The following is a 24,069-nucleotide window of genomic DNA, read 5'->3' as shown; positions in this document are numbered from 1 at the left end:
CCTAGCCCGCCCAGCCCGCTTACACTATCCCACCCAACCCCACCTCCCCCCACCCACCAATTCTAGTAGCTAGCGAGAGGGGTCCGATCGCAGGGCGAGATCCCGCCTATCTCAGGGGCTCTCTCTGTCCTCCGGCCGATCCTCTCTACTTAACTGACCTAACCTAATCTCAAGCCTCTCTTGGTGAAGATCTCAAAAATCACCCTTCCATCCACAGTAAGTCAGTATTGACAGCAATAAGAAGGAGCAGGTCTAAATGATGTTCTGGCCAGAGCTACTGGGTGGAACCAAAAGGGCAAAGCTAAACCCAGAGACCAAGCTCTGGGAGATATTCCGGTTGCCTCTGGGTGGCAGTCTGGGGACCAAATTCTCCTCTCCTCCAGTCTTGGCTTCGCTCTTAAAGTGAAAGCACCAAAGGCTTTCCCGTCCTCCAGGTCGCACTTCCACCGGTGAGGGATATCCTTAACGACCGCGCAGGGCCCTGGGCAAGCCGAACTCTGCCAGGGAGCCTCCTCCCGTTCCCGCGCTGGTCCAAGGACTGAGGCATGACCCGCGACTCTTACAGCAGGCTCCCCAGACTCCAAAATGCTCAGCCGCCGCCGCCGCATTCTGCGCCAGCCAGGAACCAAGCCGGTGCCCAGAGAGACCTGCCGCGAGTAGTTCTTTCGTCGTGTTACCCTCCTCTCCCAGCGAGCGCCGATTTTCCTCTTCTCCCCGCTGCAGCTGGATGGGGGAGGGATACTCTGGGGGCTCCAAGCTTAGGGAAAGGGGCGCGCAGCCCAACAGACGGAGAGAAGATCTTTTGCAGGGCCCCGTGCCGTCCTGGGACCCTGTGCTGCAGTCTGGCACTAGCTCGAATTGCCCCCCAGAGCTCGCGTAGGTCCCCTTCCCCCAGCACAGCTGACTCACGCTGGGGTGGCCTCCGACGCGAGCTCGGTGATGTAATTGCCGTTTTTGCTAGGCCGCTGTTATCTCCTTCTTTGCGCCGCTGCTTCCTTGAGGTTGCTGCCAAACCAACTCTGCAAAAGGGAAGGGGGGGGAAACTAGCCCCAGTCCCCCCAAAAATTGCCAGGGGGAGAGTGCCTGGTAGTTTTTCAGGCACTCATAACCAGTGGTGCCGGGTGGAGCTCTAAACTCCTGCATCCGGCACGGCCGCCATGTTTTCCAATTTGGCAAATGAAGCTTTCCTTGGCATGGGTATACAGCGAACTCTACCTGCCAGGGAGCTCTTAAAGTCCCACCACCCCTCACCAAGAACCTGGCAGGCTTAAATTTGTTGCCAGCCAAAAGAAAACCTGGAGGAAAAATATATTGAGATATGTGTAACTGCAGGACAAAGGAGTTGTAAGCACCACCCCTCCCACTGCAGATTAGGAAATGTTTCTGGCTTTTTCTTTCAAGTGGCCAGTGGCACAGTCTTCTCTGTAAGGACAGGGATAGTGTTTTTCTGCATCCCCTAGATTCTCCTTTATCATCATCTCATTTGCTAGAGTTTCTGAGGAGTACCATCATCGCTGGCCTTTTCACTGGCTTTATTCACTGGCTGTCTTACAGTGAAATGGAATCCTTTTGTATAAAAAACAAAGGCACTACTCCATTTGTTTTAAAGGAGGAACATTCAGCCTGAATGTATAACACTGGGTACCTATAGCAAATATTCTCATAGTACACTGTTTAAATACTATGTATGCTGAGACAGGGGCTGATTCTCCACTTACTTTGTTTATTCCATTGTCGATCCTGCTGAATTTAGATCGATTTGAACCTGGTTCTTCCTTTATCTCCCCCCCCCAGTTGAAACAGAAAATGTTCTGCACTTGATTGGGGAAGCTCAAAAGGGGGGCAGGAGTCAAGCGCAGCAGGAGACTCTTTCTTTGCTTGAACAAGGGGAGGGGATTAGAAATAGCAGAGAAGGGGAAATAAATCCAAGAGGCAAATCTCTGCTGAGAGAAGTTGGGGCTTCCTCTTCCTACCAAAATATTGGAACAGTTCTCTTGGCCAGGTTCCTGTATCAGTTTCTAAAACCAAGTGATGGACCTCAGATGGAACACTGCATCAAGTTCTGTTATTCTTGCTACATATACTTGGCTATATGGAATGATATAGCTGCCTGAAAGTTAAGTAATTTCTGGTCTATGTGTCTTCTCAAAAAGGAGAAACCATGTTCAGACATTGAAACAGGCCTGGAATGGCACTCCAGTAAATACACTGTGGATGATTCTGATACTCGCTGGTGCCATGGTTGCTCTGTTAGCTGAAAAGAACAGAGGGAGGAACTGCCTGATACTTGAACAAAACTGTAGTGAAGAAATCATATATCCTTCCTGGCTAAATTATGACACATTTGTTCACCACGTTGTTAGCATTAGATGGCTTTAAAGCAATGCCAGCCTATGAGCTGCAAAATATCAGCAGGGGTTGCTGTGTCATTGCGGGAACAGTGAACTTCTGGCATCAGTGCCGGGGAAATTATCTTTGTGGGGTACAAACAGAGAAAGAGTTTTCCCCTTTCTAGCCTCTGGAGCTGCCAACACAGGTACTCAAGGAATGTCTTCACACTTCCATGCTATTTCTAGGAAATGAAAAGGGCAGATGGGTTCCACATTCTTAATGGCAGCATGTGGCCCAATTTGAGAACATTTTTCTAACTGTTCTATAGTACCTGTGTTTGACAAAGGTCTCAAGTGACCTAGTTTCTGGAAAACAAATCACACTGCAGCAAAAAATGGCTAGGGGGATAGAATCGGCTGTCTATTTCTGCTGTAAAATTTCCCCAGCTTATACCCTCTTCATATTTCATCACTGTATTTCTGTTCTGTGCCCCCCCCAGTAAATGAGTATCAGTTAAGTAAATAAATGAATAAAGTATTCAATACTTTTATCTTCAGAACACTGTCCACTAAACAAATATCTATGTGATAAATGAGCAAAAAATAATTCATTGTCACGCACTACCCCATGGGTAACAAGCACTGTGTGGTACTTTCCTGCCCCCATAGTTTGTGAAATGTGCACATGCAGTCCATGTGTCACAAGAGACAAAGCCACTGGGGATTTCACTCTTCTCCAACTTCATGCAGTTTCTGCTTCCTTCCTAAACATCCTGTAATGCTGAAGGACCACTAAACGATTTCTCCTCCTATATGGTCTCAGTTCGGACAATAATTAACAGGGTGTGGCTTCTCCTAGTTGCATCTTCTTTGTTGAAAGATGTGCATGCATGTTCAGGATTATTCCTTTTGCTCACATTAAATAAGTTTGATTTCTCTAATATAGCAGATATTGAGCTTATAATGGGGTGAAATTTACAAGGCTTTCAATGGAAAACAAAATCTTACCCATCATTTTTTTATTATTATTTATTTATTGTATTTTTATCCCGCCACTCCCGCGAAGGCTCGTGGCGGCTAACAATAAGCATAAAAACCCCAATGAAATCCCATAAAACAGTTTATTTTCATTTCTCAACCAACTGAGGAATTATTTTCTGGGACTGTTCTCCTACCCCTTGGGATTCCCACACCCAAATTTCAGGCAGAAAAATGTAAACAAAATTGAGGGGGGAAACAGAGGAATAACTATGGTGCTCCCTCCACTTCTTCTATCTCGTGCCCCCTCCAGTTATGCACATTAGGAGATTCTACTGCCATAGTACTAGACAGAATGCCTGGTGAAGCTATGGTGGCAAAAGAATAGCTATAATGGTATATATCTGTGCTTTAAGATGTTTTTTAAATGTAGGTGTGTGTTGTAAGCCACCCCGATCCCGTTCATGGGGAGAGGCTGCCTATAAATTACCCAATATACTCACATATAAGCCTAGTTTTTCAGCACCTTTTTTCACACTGAAAAAGCCCTCCTCAGCTTATACGCGGGTATACATGGTAATTGAAATAAAAGCCTGCTCCAGCCAGCCAATCATTGCATTGCCTTTTGCAATTGTGTACTGCAAGCTGAGCTTGCTCTGGGAGCTTGTCGGACATCAACAGTTTGACTGAGGGACTCTGATCTTTTTTTTTTCCTTTTGCCTTCACTTTTTCCTCTTCTTAATCACTTCTTCCAAACTATTATTTTGGTTTCTGTGGGTTTGGGGGGTACTTTGGGATTTACTGTTTCTTTCTCCTAGTGTTTCTTCTTTTATCTGAGGGCAGCATTGTTTGCCTTTTCTTCTTGAGGTTGTATTTCTTTTAACAGTTGATTTTTTCAAGTTCTTTATTTCAGTGTTCTGTTTGGGGGGGGGGGGCACCGCAGTTGTAGTTAGAGTTGCCCATTCTCCCAGTTTGGCAGCTGTTGTACTTCTTGTAGTAGGCTGCCAACTTTGGGTACTGTTGTTCTGCTCTGGTTTGCTGGACTGGGGGCACTGTTTGGTTCTTCTGCCAGAGCTCTCTCAGGGTGTCTGGCATCAAGAGAGGAAGGGAAGGCAATTGTAAGCCGCTTTGAGAGTCCTTTGGTTAGTGAAAAGCAGGGTACAGAAACCAGCAACTATTCATCCTCTTGACTTTTCTGTATTTGTTGTGTGGGGAGGCTGGATGGGAAAGCCTGTGATGATGGAGCATTTCCCACACTCGGTTTATATGCAATAAATTTGCCCAGATTTTGTGGTGAAATTAGGTGCCTCAGCTTATATGCGAGTATATATATTAAATAACGATGGATGATGAGCAAGCTATAGAGTTCTCCAGAATTCTTCATCAGGCTACTTTCTTCATCAGCCTGGATAAAAGGAGGTTGAGAGGGGACATGATAGCCCTCTTTAAGTATTTGAAAGGTTGTCATTTGGAGGAGGGCAGGATGCTGTTCCCGTTGGCTGCAGAGGAGAGGACACTCAGTAATGGGTTTAAACTACAAGTACAACGATATAGGCTAGATATCAGGGAAAAAAATTTCACAGTCAGAGTAGTTCGGCAGTGCAATAGGCTGCCTAAGGAGGTGGTGAGCTCCCCCTCACTGGCAGTCTTCAAGCAAAGGTTGGATACACACTTTTCTTGGATGCTTTAGGATGCTTAGGGCTGATCCTGCGTTGAGCAGGAGGTTGGACTAGATGGCCTGTATGGCCCCTTCCAACTCTATGATTCTATAATTCTACTTGTTCAAAAAAAAAAAAAAAGGGGGGGTATCTGAGTATAATGTACTGTTGTCTGCAGTTTGTAGAATCTTAAAATTAAATTCATAATGTGTTTTAAGACTTCATTCAATTAACATGGTCCTGAGTACAATGCAAATTATCTAGAGGAACACAGATGCAAAAATGTAGCTTTTGAGAATATCAAGGTCTGCAAATGTTTTATTTTTGTCAGTGCATTGACAAGTGGGACAAATTCAACCCCATATAGTACTGGACTAATACTAATGGCTGTAGTGTCGACATTATCTGATGATGCATTTCTGCTGAGGAAGGGAACTTTAAACATGATTGCTTATTTAGTTTTTTCAGCCAAATGTTTGTAGAGAGGATGACAGTTATTTGATTTATAATGCACCTACTTACCTGGGCATGTATTCCATATCAAAAGGACTGGGCTCAGACTGAGAACTAATAAACCCCACTGTGACTTGAAGTGATAACCTCCTGGGCTCATGAATGAGGCCTCAAGCAGAGAAAGGCAGCTAAATTTGCTACTGCATTGCTTGGATACCAATAGTGAGGCGAATGAAGAGGGATAGATTTATTTTACTCTTTTCGTTTATATTTGTATAGCCTACCATCAAAGTCCTGTATATCAAAGTAGTGCTGTAGTTCCCTGGAGTTATACTACTGTTTTGATGCCCAGCAGTTCATAAGCTGGAATTGTCTCAGTTTTGTCCTTCAGTGATATGCTGTAGGTTTCAATTTGGTTACTGTCAGATTGATCTGCACATCCACAAAAACCTTTGCACTATCCACTCCAGAGGGTACATGGGGGCATATCTGTTTCAATTAGCAGTCCCCTCTCTTTCCTGGACACAGAAAATCAGCATCTCAACTAGAAGCCTAGTTTAGAACTGTTATCTTTGCAAGCAAGGGTATATTCATTCATAGAATTACTGCCTGCAGGGTTGGACCACTATTGTGTTTCCATGGGCAGAAGGACATCTGCTCACAGTGTGTGATGTTCTCAGCTTCCTTCCCCACTGCAGACTGAAATGTCCCCTTGAAATCCTTTTCTTAGAGAGTTACCACAGGGTGGGGAAAACTGAGAATGTCACATTCTACAGGCCAGGTCCTTGAGGCTGCAGAAATCCTATGCTGGATTCAAACTGGTACAGTTTAGGGTTGACAGGTATGGCACCCCTGGGAGACATTTGGAAGCTGGGCATGGGGGAAAGGATTTGGCACAATGTCACTTCCAGATGAAAACTAGGTGATGCATATCACCATGTTGAGGAATACTCCAAGCTATATTGTTTTCACCATAGTGATTGATAGAATTCCTAGAGCAATGCTCAACATGGTGTTATCATTCCCTGGTGAAAATATAGTCTAATGTCTTTCTTGTTCATTTAAGGAGGAGACCTCTGTTTCTCAGGGTTATCACCCCTGTGGGTAAGCTGCTATCAATAGGAAGACCCAGGCTCCAATATGTTACAAATTAAGAGGTTTATTGGAAAGCACTACTACAGAATACATTACAAAGGCAAATTGCAAACTGTAATTTGAATCAGATACATCAATATATGTATGAAAAGGCATGTATACAGTATCACCATGAAGATATATATGGCTACAAAATAATACTGGGAATATGAATAAGCAGTGCATAAACATAAACCAATAAGGTTGAAGAGAAAAGAAGACCCTCCTAGGATTGTGGACATCTCAACCCTCAGACTTCTGAGACTTCCAGGAAGGGAGGGGAAGACTGAGGCTAAATCTTTGGAGGTCCAAAAACACAATGTCCTTAATGCAAAAGGACCATATTCAGCACATTGCTGTTATTGCCAAGTCTACCTTGGCAACAGTGCAAAACAACAACAGCATTTCCATGCAACTCATTCATAGATATATGTATGCTAAAGCACCTTTTATATGCTCTAAGGATACAATACATGAATTTGGAAGGGGCTTATTTCTTGGATTAATTGCACTGCTGTGCTATTACACTTTAAAAATTGAGCCTCTATTCTGCTGTACAGCTGAATGCCATAAAAACAACTCCTGCCCCACATATTTTACCTTTAAGATAAATGGATCAGCAGAAACAACCTTTTCCTTTATTCCAGCTACTCCCTCACATCTAGCATCTTTGCCTTCATTAATTTGGCTACTCCTGCAGATACATCATTAGAGAGGAGTACAGTTTAGTGACAGAACACAGGTTGTACAGGCCCAAGGCCCCAAGATCTCGGGTAACAAGGGACTGAGAAAACATCTGCCTGAGATTGAGTGCTGCCCCTCAGCATAGACAATAGTGGATTAGCTGGTCAGACTCAGTAAAACATCTGTTTGTATTTTCCTGAACATGACATTTGAACCTCCTTTTACCTGGCATGCAACATCTTGTATGGTATTTCCAAGGAAAGCCAGCAAAGATCCTTTCTCCTCTTCACCTAGCCAGTATCACTTAACTCAGTTTCATTTGATATCACACATCTTACATATACACCTTGCCGCCTTTGCCTTTACATGCATAGCATGCAAATAAGCAGTTGCATTTATTCATAATTCTGTGCAGAAGGATGTTTTTTGTGAAGCCATTTTCTGTACAGAAATATACGTTCTTTGTGATATATGTCTTCGGATGGATTCTAACAGTATTATGGTGGTGTAGGGAGAAGAAAGGTAACAATTTCCTGATTCTTGTCTTCCCTACAGCCTCTGCCAATGCTGCATGGCTTTATGTCCATGGTGAACTCCAAGTTCCAGCATAGATTCTGAGGGGAACTCTTCCTTCCCAGAGCGATTCATCTGTTTCTCTTTATCATTGTCTTATGTCAGTGAGTGAAGATTTTATTGCTTTGGTGTACCTCCTCCCTGGTGTACATTACTGGGCCTCCTCCCTAGTTGTGTGTTTATATTTCTATTTCATTCAATATATTCTATTTTAAATGATGTTTAAGCATCTTAAATGTTTTAATGTTGCAATGTTTTAATGTTTTGATACTCACTGGGAGATGCTATTTGAATGGAAAGGTGACATATTACTGTTTTAAATAAATGAATGAATTAATAAAGTACAAACAGGACATTATACAAAGTACTAACAGGACATTTTATATGATCATGGACAGAAGTAGAAGAAGAAGAAGAAGAGTTGGTTCTTATATGCCGCTTTTCCCTACCCGAAGGAGGCTCAAAGCGGCTTACATTCACCTTCCCATTCCTCTCCCCACAACAGACACCCCTTGGGGTGGGTGAGGCTGAGAGAGCCCTGATATCACTGCCCGGTCAGAACAGTTTTATCAGTGCCGTGGCGAGCCCAAGGTCACCCAGCTGGTTGCATGTGGGGGAGCGCAGAATCGAACCCGGCGTGCCAGATTAGAAGTCCGCACTCCTAACCACTACACCAAACTGGCTCACATGCCAGTTTTCTATGGAAGAACAGTATGGCAGGAGCAGTTCTGGCCCTATATTCCTAAGGCTGAATATTGTAAGCTGCCTTGAAGACTTAAGGTCTCCTGTCCACTGGAGAGCAGGGCGAGGATGGCCAGGCCCACTCAACAGCCCAGCTCTGCCATGAGCTGGCAGCTGCCAGGTGGCACCATGGGCAGATGGCCTGCCCTGGCACCTATGCCTGCCCAGCTGGGCCTCCACCCTGGTGTGCCTTCCTGCCTGCTTGAAGAGCGGGAGGACCAAGCCCAATCAGCAGCTCTGCACCAGTGATCAGGGCCTCCACTCTGCCATGCCCTCCTGCCACTAGAGTTCAGAGGAGGAGGGCTAGCCCCGGTTGGTGGCCTTGCTTGGCATTCAGAAGGTCGCAGGTACACTCCCTGGCATATCTAGTTTAAAAAGATCAGGTAGTGGGATCTCTGAATGACCACTAACTGACATCCTGGAGAGTTGCTACCCATCTCAGTACCCAGTACTGACAGACCAGAGAGCTGAGCCCAGATGAAAGGCATCCAGGGCCAGAGTACATGCTGTGGACTAGTGCCAGTTGTTTTTCTGGGTGCAATGGGCTTTCCCTCCGATGTTTGATAATTCCCTAATTCCAGATTTTATACAAAAATTACCTTGTGAAGAATGATAGGGAAAATGGGAAGTTTCTTGTGGTGAAAACTTGCATTTGAGTGGAATGTGCAAGGACTGCTATACATATCCCTTTTAAATAGTGATATTTATGTGAATTCCTACAAATGGTTCATAATGTTGAAAACAGCAATTATATACGTGGCAGATGTAAGCCTAGGGGTAGGAATATGTATATTTTTAAATTTATGTACAGTGCCTGGTATACTTCAGATTTTTTATAAATAATAAATTATGATGTTCCATAGGCAGGATCACAAGCTCAAAAAGCCACAAATCATCATGCTGCCAGTATTCAATTATTTAGTATGTCTTCTAGTTAAGAAAGTCAACAAACATTTCAAGAAAAACTCCCAACAACCCATTTTTATCAGTAATGTTTGTTCAGATGCCTCCTGTCTTTCTGTGACCTTCTTGTCCTATTAATATTAGTACCTCTGTCTCTGCCTCTCCGGTCCCTTTTATTCCCACAAAAATGTCCTGCTATTTTTACTTCTAATGGCTTTCCTAAAGCCATAACCTGCTTTGTCTGCTATTTAATAGGAAATCAATACTGTTGTAATACAATGAAATTAACATTGATTTATTTCATTGTAACTGGCAGCTAAACCAATAAGGTATTAGTCAATGTGTTCACAGTGGGAGGTCCAACTGGTCTCTCTGACGGTAATCTATTTCTTTTTGTTTATAATGAATTCTGAAATCTAGCATGAGGTTTGCAGAAAAGGGTTAACACAGAATTTCAACTGTCAAACTTTTTGAACTTCATAAAAAAGAGAGATAGAATTAAAGTGTACCACAGCCTGTTTGTTTCTGATTTCCCTACTGTGCCATTTCTGCATAATTTAACATGCTAAATGTCATATTATGTCATGTTTACTTATGACTGGTTTCAGATTTGGGCTTGGTTTCAATTTCTTGTAGTCCTGTGACTTGGTTTATTGGCTGTCCCATCCTGTTGCTCATAGTGAACTACACTTGGGTAACTCCTCTTGAGCCTCAGTGAGAAAGACAAACTATAAATACCATAAATAAAATACTTTTCAAGGAAGGTGTACAATCAGTAGAGGCTTGTTTGTCTTGGAGAAGTGAGCTGAATTGGTAGAAAAATGGCAACAAATATAAAATATTTGGTATTATGAGACTGATAAGAAGATTACTAATGCAATGCTGAGCACAGTTAGATTCAAGTCCAGTCGCACCCTAGAGATCAACATGACTTTCAAGGGGATGTGCTTTCAAGAGTCAAAGCTCTCATCAGATCTGACAAACGCAGCTTTGACTCTCAAAAGTTCATGCCCCTTAAAATTGTGTTGGACTCCAAGGCACTGCTGGACTTGAACCTAGCTGTCGTACTGCAGACCAACATGGCTACCCTCTGAAACAATCTCGAACACAGTTACACCCTGCTAAATCAATTAATTTAGGAAGGTACAATTTTCTTTAGGATTGCAGCATTGTAATGTTGCTAACCTCTCTATTACATCTTTACAATGGAATCTTAGCTACTGCACACTTCTCAAGGGCTACAACACTGCCCCGGATGGCCTTGGCACCATGATTAACTTTTTAACAAAATCACTACAGTTTAATTTTATTTATTGTTTGATTTGTATGCCACTTTCTCTCAGGGTCACCATCTAAATGGGATGTTTGTTATTTTTAAATTTACTAATTTAAAAAATTGCCTTAAAATCACAATTCCGGGCCCTGTATAAAAACTGAAAATAAAACAGATCCCTATCCAGGGTTTATCATCTAGACAAAACAAGTTAAGAAGGAGAGCAGAAGAAAGGAGAAGAAAATCAATTAGGAAAATGTAGGGTGTATTTTAAGGAGATGATTGAATGTAATGACAGAGAAACAGGACAAAGTGTTGAAAGTAGCATGGAAGAACATTCCAGTAGTGGGAGACACAGGTGATATTATCCCCCTACAAATCTCTTTTTGATTTCATTTCATCCTGGTACAACCTGAACACATGATTTTTTTAAAAATGTTGATGCCATTTCTGTTGTCTGATAAGATATATGCATTTCTCAATGCTATTTGTACTTCAACAAATCAGCAACAAAAACTACACCTGTATTATACATATACATAAAACCTGAACATGCATACAGAATATAAATTAATTTATAAAAAAAAACATGATTAGTAGTAAGAAACTGCAAGGGATAATGGACGTAGGCAGGGAACAGTGAGGGTAATCTTAGATGTTTGATTTAAACAAGAAAGCATCTCACTCATTTTCTTAGGTTCAGGACAGCGCTTAAGTAATGGTGTCAAACTCATTTGCTACAAGGGCTGGATCTGACATAAATCTAATTTTGTCAGGCTTGGCCATGTGTGCCATAAAATGTAATGCCAGGTATCAGACAAACAAACTTTCAAAAGGACAGTCACTGTTAAGATCCAAGATGGTGTGTTTTCACTGCAAGGCCCCATGGGCTGCGGGAGGTTCAGAGGAAAATCTACATGGGCAGATTGGAGAACTCCTGAGCTGCCTGGTTGGGGTGGGAAACCTCTTCCCCATCCCACTGTTACCACAAGTGCTATGAGCCCAGGCCCCAGGGTACAAACACGAAGTGGCTAGGTGTTGTAAGTCCCCCTTGCCCCTGGGACACCATGGAAGGGAACTGGGAAGACAAGTTGAACTAACTTCTTCTCATCTGCAGAAGCAGGTTGGTGGTGGCCCAGGATGAAGGCCACATGCATGGCAGGACCCGGGCCAAGTAAAGCCCAATAAGCCTATGTGCTAGTTGCAATCAGTGTAAATGGAGATCACTGTCACTGTTCTTCCACAAAGCAGCATCCACCTATGACCAAAGGCCACTGAGTAGTTCATGGGGAAGGGAGGTCTGGCCAGCAACTTGCATGCTTGGTGGCAAAATAAGAGTGGGGGGCACAAATACAGTAGCAGTGCTGGCTGCCAGCAGAGGATCATCTGCATCCCCACACATGCAGATGCCTGTCCCCAGGAGCTGCAGGCCAATCCCCATGGCTATTCAAGCATATGATGTTGCCTTGGAACCCTGAGCCAGTATGAATGTGGCTCCCAATTTACAGCTGCCATGAAATTGAAGGGGTTCTGCAGACAAGGTTGTTTTCCCGTGCTGGAGCCAGAGTGGCTCTGCCCACTCACCCCCTTCCAGCTTCCTGCCCCATCCCTTGTGCCAGTTGCTTGAGGACCAGATTATTTATTTGTTTGTTTGTTTGTTTGTTTGCTTATTTCCCTCCCCTGAGACTCAGGGTGGTTTACATGGAACATAAAGCATTATACATTGAACTCAGTTTCAATAAGAGCCCTGGACAGTCCCAGCTCCAAGGCCTTATGTTTGCCATCCCTGGTGTTAAGGATAATATGATAAAAAATAGCCCTGCATCTTGTCTTGTTATCTTACTGTGGCTATATGCAAATGTTCCATTTGTGCCCATAATAATTCCTTAATATATCATTTAAGTTTTAAATCACATTTCCAATTCTCATCCTTTTTTTCCCCCAGACTAGGGAGATCACAGAATCCCTGACTGGGAGGCGTCTCCTGAAGCCACAGGTAGTATTTTGTGCTTCTTGCTTAATATGCAGCATTATGTACTATGCTCTGCCATTAATCTCCAATCCACCCTCTCCTCATAACTGCCAGGTGACATCGAGCTGATGTGTTGGAATGACTCTTAAGCAGCCATGTCTCCTCTTCTCCCAAGGTCATTACATCATGTCAAACTGGTAATCAAACGCACTTATCTACACACAAAATCTATCCTACAAAATAGAGAGATAAATTATATTTGATATCAGCACATCTGTAAATCAGGGGAAGCCAAGCATGGACCAGTTTTTGGTGTTTAGAAAAGCCTCCCCCTTTTGAGGGGCAACAATCCACACAGAGCACCCCCATACCATTGATGATTTGAACCACAGGGCCATATGTCTGCTTCTCTATCATCACCCCGAGAATGACTGATTACGCCACTGTAAGTACTTATTTATATAATAGTCATGCCCTGGAGGAAGGCCTCTTCTTTCTTCCCAGCTGAGTGGAGCTGCTTCTGGCTTTCTGTATATATGTATATATGTGTGTGTATATATATATATATATATTACTATGGTTTCATTTTTCTCATGATGAGTTCTGGGGCTGGTTCCTTCCTCAAATTAAGGAAGTTAATTGAGTTCTTATAGCTTAAGTAAAGGTTGCCATGTAAGGCAAATCTAAACAGTTTTGTTGCCTTGTTTCCAAAGACCCAATCGGCTCTGACAGTAGATAGAGAAGTGACAGGGAGAAAGAGAGCCATCGGTTTCTAGCTGACTATCTTGAAACAAGCACATCACAGAACTAGTTCTTAGGTAGGCCCAAATTATCTGGTAGTTTAAACAATCCTAATCATCAAGGCCAAGGGAGTTGAATGTGATTAGGCTTTGCTAATGAGATGCATTCAAGAAATCAAACTTGAATCCTGGCAGTGGAAAATGGAAGTCTTTACCTCAGCCAATTTCTTCCCTGGAGAAATTGGCTGCTTTGGAGGGTGGACACCATAGCATTACATTCCACTGAGATCCCTCCCCATCACAATCCTGCTCACACCCAGCTGTACCTCCAAAGTACCCAGAGCTGGCAATCCTATAGCAGCTTTCACACATGCTAGTAAGCATGCAGTTTCAATCCACTTTAGTGACTATTTGGATTTTGCCATTTCACACAGTAAAATCCAGTTGCAAATTACATTGAAAGTGGATTGAAAGTATGATATTTAGTGTGTGTGAAAGCACTCTATATAATCTCTGGTTTAGGAACATACAAAATGGGACAGCCTAGCACTGCCGTTTAGTCCTTTTACAGATCATTGTGGAAACTCTAGTGCCAGATTTATAGGAGAAGCATGGAAGTGATCCAAATGTGGAGCACACACTAACACCTGCATGCTTAGCTCTTTGCATACAATCCCAATCTAATGGAACTCCTTTCTATCATTTAAAAGCAGATCTGAACATTATTTCTATGCTTTCAGAAAGTATACTGAATAGTCAAAAGCATGCCTCTGATTGAGTTTTCCTTTTATTTCTCATGAAATCATGTCTTTGATGTGCAAAGCTTGGAACCAGTGTAATGAACTATAATTTTCTGATGCACATTAATTACCACCATTCTGAAGGCTATAAAGAGGATGAATCAGAGCTTTTCTGAGCTATCCCTGACCCCTTCCTGAAGACTCGGTGAGCCACTGCCGGTCAAGTAAACAATGATCGGCTACACAGAACACTATTCCAGCTCAATATAAGGCAGCATCATGTGTCCATACCAAAAAGGAAAGTATGTGTTTATACTTTCTGTTGTAATATGAGTCAAAGTGAACCACATTGTACCCTGACACAAAACCACAAGAGAAGTTACTTACATATAGTTTTCCAAAGGACATTATTAAATTTAATGCATCAACAATGTGGAGCCTGTGAGCACAGTAAATAATGAGGTGCTACCATGCAGGCTGACCACCAGAAAATAAATTACACTTGCACTGAATTCCCAAAATAAATATTGTGCCAGTTAAAACTTTAATTTTTTTAAGATTCTCTCTCTCGAAAAAAAAACCCCCATGTCTCAGATAAAGCTTTCTACTGTCAAGGGGATAACTAGCTGGTTGAATATTGATGAACACCATCTTGGGAAACACACATAGACTACTAGACTCTATTCAGTTAATAGTGTCATAAGGTTATTTCCTCCTGATCCCCAGCCTTGCAGAACCATGTTTTAAGACAGCCTTTGTTTTGATCATAAGAACAGAAGAAGAGCCCTGCAGGGTCAGACTAATGATTTATTTAGTCCAGTATCCTCTCTCACACAGTGGCCAACCAGTTTCTCTGGATGGCCCACAACAGGGCATAGAGGCTGAAGCCTTCCCTTGATATGGCCTCCTGGCTCTAGGATATAGAAATTTAATGCCTCTGAATTGAAGGTTTCCCTCAGCACCATGGCCAGTAGCCATGGGTAGATTTATCCTCCATGAATCTAATCCCCTTTGAAGGCCCTTTATTCCTATGATCATCACTGCATCATGCATAATTTAAGGAACCTCTGTCATGTCTCACCTTAGCCATTTCTTTTCTAAACTGAAAAGTCCCAGACTCCTCAGCCTATCACAATGAGGAAGGTGCTCTAACCCCCTAATACTGAACATAGTGTACATAGTACAGTATCCTCTGTACTTTTTACAGCTCTGTAATATCCTTTTGGAGATACAGTGACCACAGTGGTACACAGTATTCCAAATGAGGCCACACCATAGATCCATGCAGGGACATTACAATATTAGCTGTTTTATTCTCAATCCTTTTCCTAATAATCCCTAACACAGAGTGTGCCTTTTTCACCATTGCAACACACTGGATTGATACTTGCATTGAGCAATCCACTATAATCCCAAGATCTTCCCCCCCTCATTCTTAGCAAATTCAATTCCCATTAACGCATACTTAAAGCTTGGATTTTTGTCTCAATGTGCATCAACTTACATTTAAGAACACTCAGCTTCATTTGCCACATTGTCACCCACTCATTCAGTTTGTGGAGGTCTTTTTGGAGCTCTTCACAGTTAGTCTTGGTTTTCACCATCCTGAATAATTTTGTGTCAGCTGCAAATGTGTCCTCTACACCAGCTGGCCCCAATCCCTGGTCTGGGGACTGGTCCTAGTCTGTAGATCAGTCAGTACTGGGCTGTGGTTCCTCCTCGCCCTCTTCCCCAGCTGCTGCCTCGGGGGCTGCCCTGCCACTCAGCCGCTGGCTCACCTTTGGTGCTCTCCAGTGGCCGCCATGGCTGGGGCTCCCCCTCAGCATGGCACTGTGTGGCTGCTGCTGGCAGCACCCCCAAACAGGCGGCAGGAAGTCAGGGGTGCCGACGGGAAAGCAAGTGGAGCAGGGTCTCAGGCGGCGTTGGCTACACCCCTCGGCAAAAGACTAACCCCCCCCCCCCGAGACTCAGTAAAATTGTCAAGTGTTGACCGGTCCCCAGTGATAAAAAGGTTGGGGACCACTGCTCTACACTACTCACCCCTAGTCCCAGGTCATTTATGAATAAATTAAATACTACCAGCCCCAACACCAATCCTGGTGGGAACTTACTACTTACTCTCCTCCCTTATGAGAACTGTCCACTGATTCCTACTCTTTGCTTCCTGTCATTTAACCACTTTTTAATCCATAAGAGAATCCATCGTTTATTCCATGACTGCTAAGTTTACTCAGGAGTCTTTGATGAGGTACTTTGTCAAAAGCCTTTTGAAACTCCAAGTATATAATGTCCATGGGGTCAATGCTGTCTACATGGCTGTTCTCTTTCTCAAAGAACTCCAAAAGGTTGGTGAGACAGGGTGTCCCTTTGCAGAAGCCATGCCAATTTCCTATCAGCAGGCCTTGTCTAGAAATTCTATCTCTATGTGCCTAACAATTATATCTTTGATTACAGTTTCTATTTATTTGCCTGAGACAAATATTAGGCCGAGTAGCCCATAATTTCCTGTTTCCCCTATGAATCCCTTTGTAAAAAAATTGGTGTCACAATTGCTACTTTCCCAGTCTTCTGGTACAATGGCTGAATTTAGTGATAGTTGTATGATATCAGAATTTGGAGACACCGGTTGTTAATTTTCCCAGTAGGACTAGAATTTCATCTCTGGTCACATTAATTTGAATGAGTTCTTCAGACTCCCTTCCTGAAAGTGGCTGTGGCAGAAGAACATGCTACATACTTTTCAGAGTGAACACGGAAGCAAAAAAGTCATTGAGCTTCTCTGCCATCTTCCTGTCTTCCTTTGGCAATCCCTTTATTCCTTTGTTATCCAAAGGTCTCACTGCTTCCCTGGCTGGTTTCCTGCTCTGTATATATATTTTAAAATGCTTATTATTTGTCTTTTAGCAACCCACTCCTCAAAATCTATTTTTGCATGCCTAATGACTGACTTAACCTGTGGTCCTCCTGTTCAGTTCATTAGGGCAGACCTTCCACTTTTTAACAGAAGCTTCTTTACTTTTTATAGCTTTCTTTATAGCTTGACTTGTGTTGTTAACCATGCAGACCTTCTTTTTCATTTGGCAGTGCTTTCCTCACCCAAAGAATGCATTCTATTTGGGCTTCAATTTGTGTGGTTTAAAATACTTTCCAAGCATTCTTTAAAAAATTTAAATAGATTCCAAGCATTCTCTAGACTTCCTTGTTTTCTTTTCAGCTTCCTTTTTACTAGCTCCTTGATTTTAAAGTTTCCCTCTTTTGCAATCAAGTGTTACTGTTTTGGACTTTGGGAGTCACTTTCCATTGACTAGAATACTGAACTTAATAGCATGGTGATCATTGCTCCCAACTGGTGTGATAACCTCTGTATTTCTCACCAAGTCTTGTGACCTGCTGAGAACCAAGTTTAAGATCTGGTTGATTCTGTGACCACTGGCTCCAGTGCACTGTGACCACTGGCTCCAGGTGTGCAATGGTTATATCTCCACTTAAGTAACCCTTAGGGCTGCATATTTTCACCAATATAACTTCTAGTGGTGAGTTAATTCAGAGGTGTTTTCTAACTTATTTGATTCTATGCCCTTTTGACATACAACAGACCACTACCATCTTATCCCTCCCTGTTCTGTCTATAGAGGAATGACTGTATCCCATAGATTTTCCTCATTCCACCATATTTTTTATCTTTAACTCAGTTGCTAGCCTCATGTGTTTGGAGCCATCTGAAACATTGGAATACTGAAATTAAATTGTAGATATTCTCTTATTTTAATAATGTAATCAACTATGGATGTTTTAACTGATAATGTTGTGACCTGCTCAGAGCTTGTTTGTCAGGAAGGGCAGTATAGAAATCTAAGAAATATTTATTTATTTATAATATTTCTGAGATATCTACTACTATATCTAAATTGTCATTGAACACCAAGCCTCCCAGGACTATCCTCAATATGATCACTCAAAGAAAGGGTCCCTTCTAGAGTTGTGCATGGGGGCCCCAATTTAGTTCGATTTGGGTTTGGATGAACGTGATTTGGACTGATTCGGGTTCGGATTCAGCCAATTCGGACCAATTTGGGTTTATCCTAATCAATCCAAATAAGTCTGAATTGATTCGGAGCCAATGCAAGTCAATGGCACCAATGACTTGCACTGGAAATCCTTCCTTGCACTGGAAATCCTTCCAGGGGAGGGGTGTAAGTTGCACCCCTCAAACTTCTTGGGGTGCTCAGGGAGGGTCTTCCCTGACTCCCCTTCAAGTTTCAAGAAGATTGGAACAAGTGGTCCAACCCTAGGGGCTCCAAAAGAGGGTACCCCTATTCTAATTAACCAGGAAATTGGCAATTTTTCCCATAATTGGAGTCAATGCTGAATTTATTCACCCTCTTTGGGAGCCCATAGGATTGCCCTCCTTGGGCAATCCTTCTTGAAACTTGCAGGAGAGTTTCAATCCTTCTTGAAACTTGCAGGGGAGCTCAAGGAGGGTCTTCCCTGAGTCCCCTGCAAGTTTCAGGAAGATTGCACCAGGGGGTCCTTTCCTAGGGGCTCCCAAAGACTATCCCCCATAGAAGTCTAGGGGGAATCAAGTTCAGAATAGAGAATCCGATTTTCCATTATATTCTATGGAGCGGCTAGGGGTACCCTCTTTGGGAGCCCCTAGGATTGGACTCCTTGGTACAATCTTCTTGAAACTTGCAGGAGTGTCAGGAAAGACCCTCCTTGATCTCCCCTACAAGTTTGAGGGGTGAAACTTACACCCCTCCCCCCAGCGCCCAGAAAAGGTGGGGGAAGGATTTCCAAGGCAGGGGGGAAACGTTTTAAAAAATAGCAGAGAAGCAGTGGGAGGCTAGGAAGCCAAACAGCTGCCTCTGATTAAGCTGAATCAAATTGATTCAGCCACTGAATCACTGAATCAAGGTGATTCGGCCATTTAAATTTTAAAGGGGCTCTGATTTGGACCATTTCGGCGGCCGAATCAACCAAATCGATGCTGATTCGGCTGTTTCTGAAACCGAATCACCCATCCCTACTCCCTTCTAAGAGATCACTTCCCTCCTCAAACTGTGATACCCTCCAATCTCAAGACTCTTACTCTCCACAACACCAGAAGAGCTGTCAACATAGGAGTGGAAGTGTTCAGGAAGTTCCTTAGGGTCTCTTCCCCAAGTCTCTTTCTGTTGCAACTTTTCCAGGTTGGCAGCCCTAGCCTCAAGGGAACAAGCCTGCTCTTTGAGAGCCATGAGCTCCATGCAGCAAGCACACAGCCACAATGCCACAATCGTACATGCGGCACTCTCTGTAAAACGTTGGATAGCCCCCACTCCCCTGCTGGCTTTCCACCTTCATAAATGGTTAGTGGTTGAAAGGAATCTAAAATGATGCAGGATCCCACACTATGAAACTCCTGCTAAGGTACACCCCCCAAAAATCAATGTTCCCTGATGTATATCACACTTAATCTGAAAACCTGCCTGTCCTGACTACAGAGGAGAACACCATTAAATGGTCTAAGGAATTACAATGTGGAAATGAAACATAATAAGCACCCATATACTAAACTCTTTTCATCTAGGGTACATAGTTCAAGGTTATATTGTGGTGAACAGAGAAGCACATTAAAAAGAGCCATATCAGAATATCCCCATCTTGTATTTTAGTGAAATAAAAAATTCTACATCTGGGTAAAATGAAGGAAAAGTGAACCACAATGACTATCAGTTCCACATATGATTACATTACTGCAACCTACTATTTTATATCTGATCATGCAAAGAATGTTTAGATCCAAGCTACATATCACTTACATATCACTCCACGTAAAAATCCCCTGAGAATTCTGTTTATTTGAAAAGCTGTTTTTTTTGGGGGGGGGGGGGCAAAGGGAAGCTGAAAAGCAGCCACAGGGAGGTGGTACTTAATACTGCCCTTCACTTGTCATTTCTCCACTCTGCCTTGCTTATCTCCAGTTGCTTTACTCCTCGAAGGCTTCAAAAGAAGTGTGTGATACCAAAAGTCCCTGGATGGTGAGTTGAAGTAACATAACCAGGAAACACAACCCCCCCCCCCCCTGCTTCACTGCTCAAAAAACCATCCATGGCAACAGGCAGCTTGTGCAATAACAGCAGACCAGTGACATAAAAATAGAAGCACTTGAGCATGTGATGAGTACATTCCTGTGTATGTTCAAAGAGAGCTCATTTCACCCAAAACTAACATGGAAAATTCATGCCAGCAATCAAATGCATTTGAAAAACATCATGGCTGTGGCCATTCACTGCAGGCAAGCTAATCAAAGGCACAGAAATGAGATTTTCAAGGCTTCAACTTCAGATTGTCTTGTCAACAGTACACAGAAGTGGTGTTAATGGAATAACCACACTTCTGGAGAGCAATAACACACATGATGGACAGTTTGTTGATCACAAAATTGCTCTTTGATATGCATGCTTCTGAGAAAAATGTAGATTGATAGGTAAGAGTAAAGGAAGGTAAGCAGATGTTGTGGAACAGAAGTGGCTTTACAGCATTGCTACTACGGTGTGCTACTTCAGTTCTCATGTGGCTATACACATGCCACAATGTTACGAGCCAACTGAGAACAGGTGGACAATAAATGAAAATTTTTTGAACATTCTCTAAGCAAACGCTCTCTAAGCAAATTGGAATCAACTCCAGTTATTTAAGAGGTGCATATCTTTCACCAGCATACATAAAACATGTCTTCTAATGCATGGAAGTGTTTTCCATATAGAAAGTTCAGCAGGTTGGAAACAGACCCTTGGAGACAATCTTCTAAAGTTTGACCTCCAAGAAAACTCAAAATAAAGTGGGGAATGTGGAAGGTTTGCTTTGAAGATCTGAAAAGGAAATCTCCACAAATGTTTCAACAAATTATTCATTTGAAGCAGAATCGCCTATTCCTCTGTCGAATTTCTAATGATTCTGTTGTATTAATATAATTACGAAGCAATCAATTTCAATAACTGTAATCATGGACCTGTATTTCATTCCTCAATTACCATTCTTATTAGAATTGTTTCTAAATCATCACCTCCTCAAAGAACCCATTGCTAAAATGGTTTCTCAAAAGAGAACAATTCAATAATTACTCTCCATGTTTAGCCAATTAGCCCAGTGGCAGTAGAGCAGAAAGGCATTCTGTCTCTCTGGGACTTCATCAGAGATCAGCAGAAACCTCAAGGTGCTGGAAGACTAGCCACTCCCTCTTATTCATTTAGAGGGAATTAAATCTACTGCCTTTAAATATGATTAATGTGAATGTATGAAGCAGTTTCAAGCCACTGGTTAGGGGGAAGTATGTAAATGTTCTAATTAGAATATCACATTGTGTTGACCCAAAGCGTATGTTTTGTATGGTCTGTGGAACTTCAGCAAGCAACCTGAAGAAATCCCAGCTCTCACACACACTGTATATGATAGGACAGAGGTAGTCAGCCTGTGGTCCTCAAGATGTGCACAGACTACAAGTCCCATGAGCCCCTGACAGCAAACGCTGGCAGGGGCTCATGGGAATTGTAGTCCATGAACATCTGGAGGACCACAGGTTGACTACCCCTGCGATAGGATATTTACAATGAATTTTTCTGCAAGTAGGGCAAAATCATATAACTGATGGTGTTGCAGTGTCTGTTCCCCATGAAGAAGGCCTACCTGCTGACAACTGAATGCCCATAAGTGTTGCTTAGGTTGTATTAATATGTCAAACACACAGTGACAGTGGACATGACCTCCAGGAAAATAAAATGAAAGACAAATGAGTGAATGGATTCATGTAACTCTCACCTCTAGTATCACTGTCCAAAGGGCTTTATGTAGAAGTCAAGAAAAAAATTGTTCCACGTTTTCTTTTAATTAAAACATTACGTTCACAGCAATGAGAATTTTTATTCTCCACTAGTGTGGCAAGAAACGTGGGCCCATTTTAAAAATTAACAACACCCTGTAACAACACCCTGTGTTAGGGGGAAGGTTAGATGAGTTACACAACCATGTTTTATTTCTTATGTTTTTTTGTAATTTTTTCGTCCTGTATTTGATGTTTTTAATGGGGTTTTATTGGAGTTTTAGTATTGATAGACTACTATTGTAACCCACCATGAGCTGGTACCCAGGAGTGGCAGGAAATAAAAATCATCATCATCATCATCATCATCATCATCATCATCATCATCATCATAGAATCATGGGTCTTCTCCACAGGTAGAGGAACTGAATTTTGCAATACTATTTACAATCACCAAACTATTTAATGGGGATCTATGTGAATGTTGCCTGTGGAAATCCAGGGGTGAGGCCATGTTTGTCTCTTGTAACAAAAAAACAAACAAACAAACCAGCAGTGGCACCTTAAAGATATAAAACATTTATTCCAGTATGAGCTTTCAGTAGTAAAGCCAAACACGCACAATCTTAAACACATTAAGATATGGATAAATTCAAATGAGTAGCCGTGTTGGTCTGAAGTAGCACAATAAAACCAGAGTCCAGTAGCACCGTTAAGACCAACAAAGATTTATTCAAGGCGTGAGCTTTCGAGTGCAAGCACCCTTCGTCAGACTAAGAACTGACCATCATAACAGTAGGAATACTACTGTTATTCCTACTGTTATGAGGGTGAGTTCTTAGTCTGATAAAGAGTGCTTGCACTCGAAAGCTCACGCCTTGAATAAATCTTTGTTGGTCTTAACGGTGCTACTGGACTCTGATTACGTTAAGATATGCTCATTGCATTCACACAAGACCTGGGTATTTTGTGTACATGCACACAACCAGGCTACCCAACTAACAAACATGGCTACCCACCAGAGTTCAAAAGAAGCCTCAACTCCCTGAAAGTTATGCTGGAATAAAAATGTGTTGGACACATATATCACAAGAATTCTGCTTATTTCTCCTCTTGCAACAGGTTTGTTTTTTTAAAAGCAGCCAACAAGATGTTAACACACAGTACTTTCATTTGTGAGTCTCTGAGCGTCACGGCATTGTTGCATGCTGGGAGCTTCTGGAATATTACATTTTCAAGTTCTATGCCTGAAGCAGCCAGTTTAAATGTTCTAAATTCTAACAAATTACATTTCCAAGTGTCCTGGAGATCACAGTAACACACAATGAATGCATTTACATATACTTCAGGTATGGAATTAAATAGTAGAAATATGATTGTTTGCTGGAAGAAAGCAGTTCAAGAAAGAACTGCATATTATACATTACCATGTTATACATGATGGTTTTGCACTGCAGTCCTCTGAGATTGTAATGAATAAAATCTTGACAACATTCTTTCCTGCATTAATCATTTTAAGCTGATCCTACAGGATACAAGGGCAAATTAAATTCTATTTGCAATTTCATGCATGGAGCACAGGAGCGGGCGACTCCTGAGCTAGCAGTTTTTCAGTAAGACAAGCGTGTAAGTTGCAATTATGCAGCTACTTTCTCCCATGTGCCAGCTCTCTTATTACTGCCAAATTTGTAAATGAAAATGTATGAATGGTATTAAATTCACCTTCAAGGAGGGACCAAATTAAAATGAATAACATCAGACCATGTTTATAAGGGGGAAACCCAGTCTTCTTTGAATGCTGAAAATGACAAATGTTATCTTGAGGTGGCTTCTTTAGACTGAGCTTTCGTGGTTGACCTTACACAACCTGCCAGAAATGGGGGGAAGGAAATACAATAAAACTCATTTTCTTCCGTCAAAATAATTCCTATGAGTAGATTTGTCTCATGTTCCAGATGAAGCTCAAAATGGTTCATTTTATTTCAGTCTTTGTCTAGAATTATATCGCCCATTGTGTTTCTCCTCTCCAAACATATCTTCTGTGAAAGCATGGCATAATTGCTTGTTTCCCTACCAATGATCTTGCAAC

This window comes from Paroedura picta, chromosome 4 (assembly GCF_049243985.1).
Source record: "Paroedura picta isolate Pp20150507F chromosome 4, Ppicta_v3.0, whole genome shotgun sequence".
Taxonomy (NCBI): Eukaryota; Metazoa; Chordata; class Lepidosauria; order Squamata; family Gekkonidae; genus Paroedura; species Paroedura picta.
Note: the sequence above shows the minus strand (reverse complement) of the source record.